At 36.1% G+C, this 6,945-nt stretch overlaps 1 pseudogene; it reads left to right on the plus strand.

The window, feature by feature from the left end:
- The first annotated feature begins 4,439 nt into the window (after positions 1-4,439).
- On the plus strand, positions 4,440-5,396 carry LOC126080797 (olfactory receptor 1052-like; annotated as a pseudogene).
- The last annotated feature ends 1,549 nt before the right edge of the window (positions 5,397-6,945 follow it).

Consider the following 6,945-nt stretch of genomic DNA (forward strand, 5'->3'; position numbering starts at 1 on the left):
AGTTTCTGCTGAGCTTCCAGACTAAGACAGATTAGGAAGAAGGACATGGCTGTCTACTTCTGAAAAAACTGGCCAGTGAAAAGCTTGTGAATAGGAGCAGAAAACTGTCTGCTATCGTGCTGGAAGATGAGCCCCTCAGGTTGGAAGAGACTCAAAATACAACTGGGGAAGAGCTGTCCCCTCAAAGTAGAGTTGAACTTAATGACACGGATAGAGTAAAGCTTTTGTTACCTTCATTTGCTAATGTGGCACAACTCCAAATAAGAAGAAACAGCTGCAAACATTCATTAATAATGGAAATGTGGAATGTACGAAGTACAAACCTAGGAAAATTGGAAATCATCAAAGATGAAATAGAACATATAAAAATTGATATCCTAGGCATTCGAAATAAAAAAACCAAACCTGTTATCGTCAAGTTGATTCCAACTCATAGCGGCCTTACAGTGACCTGAAATGGACTGTTATCGGCCATTTGGAATCAGACAATCGTATGGTCTACTATACCTGGAATGATAAATTGAAAAGGAATGGAATCACCTTTATCATCAAAAAGAACATTTCAAGATCTATCCTGAAGTAAAACGTTATCAGTGATAGCATAATACCCAGACACCTTAGGAGGAAGACCAGTTTATATAATTATTATTCAAATTTATGCACCAACCACTAAGGCCAAAGATGAAGAAAATGAAGATTTTTACCAATTTCTGCAGTCTGAAATTGATCAAATATGCAATCAAGATATATTTATAATCACTGGCAACTGGAATGCAAAAATTAGGAACAAAGAAGAAAGATTGGCAGGTGAAAAATACGGCCTTGGAGACAAAGACAATGCTGAGACTGCATGATAGAATTTTACATGATCAATGACTTCTTTATCACAAATACCTTTATTCAACAAAATAAACAGTGACTGTATACGAGGACCTTGCCAGGTGGAATACACAAGAATCAAATTGAGTGCGACTGTGGAAAGAGAATGAAAAAGCTCAGTACCACCAGTCAGGACGAGGCAGGGGCCAACTATGGAACAGGCCATCAATTGCTCTTAAGCAAGGTGAAGTTGACGAAAATTAAAACAAGTACAGGAGTGTCAAAGTATGGCCTCGATTGTATCCCACCTGAATTTAGAGACCACCTTAAGAAAAGACTTCATGCATTGAACACTAATATTCAAAGACCAGACAAGTTATGGAATGACATCAAGGACATCATGCATGAAGAAAACAGAAGGTCATTAAAAAGACAGAAAGAAAAAAAGACCAAAATGGCTGTCAGAAGAGACTCTGAAAGTTGTTCTTAAGCTCACAGTAGCTAAAGCGAACAGAAGAAGTGAAGTGACGTTCTCATTGTAGTTTTGATTTGCATCTCTCTAAGGAAAGGAGCCCTGGTTCCTCAATAGTTAAAGTGTTAGGGTGCTAACATTAAAAAAAAAAAAAAAAAAAGTCGGTGTTTTTAACCCACCAGCAGCTCCGCAGAAGATGTAGCGGTCTTTTTCCATTAAGATTTCAGCCTTGGAAACACTATAGGGCAGTTCTGTTCTGTTGTACGGTGTTGCTGTGATTCAGAGTCGACTCCATGACAATGGTTTTAATGGTTAATGAAGTGGAGCGTCTTATCTTTGTTTGTTGGCTATTTGATATCCTTTTTAATGAATTGTTCTAATCCTTTGCCCAATTTTTTATTGTTTTTCTTTTTAGTGTTAAGTTGGAGAATTTTTTTTCTTCATATATATATACTTTGGATATTAGGCCCTCATCAGATATGTGTTTCCTGAAAATTTTCTCCTAATCAGAAGCAGAGTTATTAAAATCTAAAATGCCAGTTACAGAGATTGAAAAAAGCCTTCAGGCAATGCATATATTAGTTCATTTTTACATCTTTCTCATTTCTTTTCTTCCAGGAGGGTCTTCCTTTATCTGCTGTGATTCACCTATCAACTTGAAAGATGCTCCATAATTTTAAAACACCATTTTTAGATATTGTCAAATATGTGTTCTGGGAAGTCATTTTTTCTTCAATCTTTCTAAAAATAAATCCCCAGTGATGTTTTGTAACTCCTTCATCTTTAATGTGTAATAAAATGCCAAGAGTTTATCATCCCTCCATAATAACTTAATGAATATAAATATTGAATTTAAAACAGATTTCTAGCAGGATTCTTTCAAAACCCACACTGCACATTTAAGTGAAAATAGAGTTACTCAACTCACAGAAAATCCTTTCCACGCTCTGTGTGTGTGTGTGTTGTTGCTTCTAAAGAAGTTTTTAAAAATGGAAACACCTGTCACGATTCCTTATGTGGCAAATGTGCATAAGGGCAAGGTTTAGCAAAAGCATAGTAATATATCTAACCATGTATTATTTAAGCAATTCACAGGTTTATTGACACAAATTGTTTCTGATTGTTGTTTTTGCTATATTTTACTGAATATAGGAATTCTCCCACCTACTGCTTGATGTTTTCCTCAACTTTTTAAAACATTTTGTTTAATTGTACACTTTAGAGAGGGAGCTACCTCATCCGTGGGCAAATGTGAAATCCCTTAAGCAACAGTGTTTCCGAAGGTTTCATTTGTCACTGTGTAATGGCTGCTCAGTGACTGCTCACTGGAGGCTGCTGTAGAAAGTATATATTACTCTCCCTTCTAGCCAAATCTGTCCTCTTAGAGGGCATAATTAAACGTGCTAAATTTTTGTTATTTTCTGTTTGGTTAGTTATGTATTAACAACAAAGATTTAATTATTTTACCTGGAATTCTGTTTAGCTTCTTACTATGTAAATATTTAATGATCCTTTCAGCTAATCTGAATTTTTTTTTTTCCAGTAAAAGAGAAAAAGATAAACAAAAAACTTGGAAACAGACATGAAGTTTCTAAAGCTAAAACTTTAAAACCTTTTGGTAAGTTATTTATTTTGTTAAAATGTTTCACTTTTTATTTAAATGTCCTCATATTTAGCAGATTAGTAATAAAATTTACATATTAAATCAGATAGTCAGATGAGGGTAAAGGATATAGAGGTTATTTAATGCAACTCAGCCTTCTACCATTCAATTAGCTTTGTAACGTCACCTCAAATGTGCAGGCCCAGGACAATGAATGCAATTAAACTTCTAAATTCCATTCAGAAATGCTATTTCCTTAATTATCCTCAGAATAAAAGCTTCACAATAGATCCACTTTTCTTGAGAAATGTCACTCCATTGATTCTTTAAAAAGATGAGGCAGAGAGTCAGAAGAGCGCTCTAGCCAATGGAAATTTTTGCAGTGATGGAGTCGTGCTAGAACCTGTAACATTCAATATACCAAAACCAAAACCAAACCTAGTGCCGTGGACTCGATTCCGACTCATAGCGACCCTATAGGACAGAGCAGAACTGCCCCATGGAGTTTCCAAGGAGCGCCTGGCAGATTCGAACTGCCAACCTCTTGGTTAGCAGCCGTGGAACTGAACCACTACGCTAGCAGTGTTTCCCAAAACCCAGTATAGTGGTCACTAGTTACACATGGGTGGTACAGTTTCTAACGTGTGTCCATATGGCTACTGTGTACCTGAAATAATAGTTCAAATAACTTGAATTCCACATAGGCCAGGCACAGCTTTTTGTTCTGTGAGTGTCAGAGCTCGATGATTCCACTGAGTGTCTCCATCACAGATGCTCCTGAGGAGGAATTGGGAGAAGACAGAGATTTCGGCACTTTTATGAACATCATAGGATCATCTGTGGAAATTAGGCCCTGTACCTCATAATCTAGGCTAGTTCTCTGGCTGTGTAATAGTGTGTCTGTAAATTCACTGCATAATCAATAACCCAAAACCCAGATCAATAGTACATATGATTTTAGATCTTTTCATTTACTCAGTCTATATTCCAATTTGTAGAGAGCCCTGGTGGTGTAGTGGTTAAGAGGTTCAGCTGCTAACCAAAGGGTTGGCAGTTCAAACCCACCAGCAGCTTCTTGGAAATCCTGTGGCACAGTTCTACTCTGTCCTAAATGGTCACTATGAGTCACAGTCAACTCAAACACAATGGGTTATATCCCAATTAAGAGTTGAAAATAGAATTTAATTAACTTTACAGCTACTTTTCAGTTGCTACCAGTGTTCTTCATGCCAATACCATCTTTCTATTGAGTCAGACGCTTTAGTAACACATAAAATTTTTTTGAAATTCAAAATGCTTTTCCACATGTTTGCTCGTAAGACAGAAGCATAACTAACAATGTAAAAATTTTGAGACAATCTAGTCATGCTCTTCATATTATAAATGAGGAAATTTAGGTTTGGGAAAAAAATCATATTTATCCAAGACACAGCTTTTTTTTTTTTTTTTTTTTACAGCTATAGGAATGCTTCCAGCTGATGTTAATACATGCCAAATATGCCTGTATCCATAATAATACACTTTCCTTTTTCACACTAGATTTCAGGAAAAAAGAATTAACAAATGGCTGAAGAGAATTTGACAGTTGTTACTCAGTTTATTATTTTAGGACTGACAGATCAGGCTGTATTGAAAATTGTGCTTTTTGGGTTGTTCCTGGTGATTTATGCCATTACCTTGGTGGGGAATCTGGGCATGATCTTCTTAATCCACGTCACTCCCAAGCTCCACACACCCATGTATTTTTTCCTCAGCTGCCTTTCATTTGTAGATGCCTGTAATTCATAAGTTATTGCGCCAAAAATGCTGATCAACTTCTTGGTTGTGAGGGAAACCATTTCGTTCTCTGCCTGTATAATGCAGCATTTGTTTTTTGGGGCATTCGTTACCTCAGAAGGATTCTTACTTTCAGTGATGGCCTATGACCGTGATGTGGCCATTGCGAATCCTTTGCTTTATACAACAGCCATGTCTAAGAGAAAGTGTGTAGGGCTGGTCGTTGGGTCTTGCATTGGTGGGATGATTAACTCATTGATACATACAACAAGTTTGTGGAGACTGTCTTTCTGTGGACCAAATGTTGTCAGTCACTTCTTCTGTGATGCTCTCACACTGCTAAAGCTGTCATGCTCTGATACCTCCATGAATGAGTTGTTGCTGTTAATCTTCTCTGGAGTCATTGCCATGACCACCTTCTTGACTGTGATCATTTCCTACATGTTCGTCCTTGTTGCTATACTGAGGATCCGCTCAGCATCAGGCAGACAGAAAGCCTTCTCCACCTGCACCTCTCACCTGACTGCTGTGACCGTATTTTACGGTACCTTGAGCTTTAATTACATTCAGCCAAGCTCCCAGTATTCTGCAGAACAAGAAAAGATAGTTTCTGTGTTCTATACACTGGTGATTCCCATGTTAAACCCATTGATTTATAGTCTGAGAAACAAGGAGGTGAAGGATGCTGTGAAAAGAGCCATAGAAATGAAGTACTGCTGCTGTTAATTTCAAGTCACTTTTTTTTTTTTTTATGAATAGTAAAAGAACTCTGGTGGGAAAATGATTAAGCCAGGGATGCTAACCAAAAAGTATGTGGTTCAAACCCAGCAGGTGCTCCATGGAAGGGAAGACCTGCTTATCTGCTCCCATAAAGATCACAGCCTAGGACACGCTATGAGACAGTTCTGCTCTGTCCTATAGGGTCACTATGAATCAGAATTAACTGGATGTCATGCGACAAGAACAATGTTAGTAGTATAACATTCTACAGGTCAGTTCTCCATCTACGAAAGTTCACATGAATTCAAAGAATTCTAGAGTTTCTAATTATTATACAATTCTTTTTTCTTAATATGAATTGTTAACCCAAAAACACAAGCCTAAAAAGTGGAAGTGACTTTCTGTATAGCTGTGTTTTAGAAAATGGTAGCTTAAAATTCAGCTCTCCTAAGAATGTAGGCCATTAATATTTGAATCTACCAATCAATCCACTGAGTTAAGTGTATCATTTGTGATACGTGAAGAACTGAACACACACACACACTAAGATTTAGAGATATATATAGTTAGGTCTTTTTCTAAAAAAATCTTTTTTATTTATCTACTGAGAAAATTAAAATAATTTTATACGTGATATTTGTCTTTATTTTTAAAACTTAAATTACAATTCAAACTTCTGTAAATCTTCTTGTTAGCTAAGAAGGTGAATTTGATTTGAAACAAGATTTTCCTCTGTCCTTCCTCTTCTTAAACCTCAGTGCCCTCAGCAACGAAAGAGTTATTGTGGGAAAATCATTGTATTATAATTCTCAGCTTGCAATAGTATACTCTTACTAAGAAATTTACTTAACAAATTTAAATACATGTATGGAATGACCCCTAAAGTAATTATGGAGTAGGTAGAATTCAAAATCCTTCTTTTTTAAAAAAATCCCATTCACCTTCTTTCAAAAGATTAAAAAACATAGGCCTATCCAGCAATCTTTAAATCAATGCTGCATGCTAACACCTGCCTAGAGCATCAATTCTGTAATGATGGATTTCTTAATTGTATAACTTTCTACCATTTTAGAAATGCTGTTCTGTTACCAAATGTGCAGTGGATAACATTTATATTTCGAATAAAAATGACTAATGCCAGAAATGTTTGTATGTATTTTGAAACCTCTCCTAACTACTGATACCTTGGAGACAATCTGAGGGGTTGCAAACTAGTAAGAAAACTTTTGAAATAATTAAACAATTTTATATTTGCTAGCTCATAGTTAACAATGAAGGCACAATCAATGTGCTAGCAAGAATGGCAATCTGTAGAAAAGGAAAAGTAATTTTTATGTTTCGTATTAACAAAAAAAGCTACTCTAAAACTGATTGCCTTTACAGGTACATGCTGGAACACAGGGGACATGGATGTAGGTTGATTAAAGAAATAAGACATTTACTAACGTGAGATATGAATCTCAGTCCATACGAATGTATTTCCAAAGGGGATGATCACCATAATCGTCATTGTAATGCTAATTATAGTTATTCAACTAATATATTTAAGTATAAC

The sequence above is a fragment of the Elephas maximus genome, chromosome 7 (genome assembly GCF_024166365.1).
Source record: "Elephas maximus indicus isolate mEleMax1 chromosome 7, mEleMax1 primary haplotype, whole genome shotgun sequence".
Lineage (NCBI taxonomy): Eukaryota > Metazoa > Chordata > Mammalia > Proboscidea > Elephantidae > Elephas > Elephas maximus.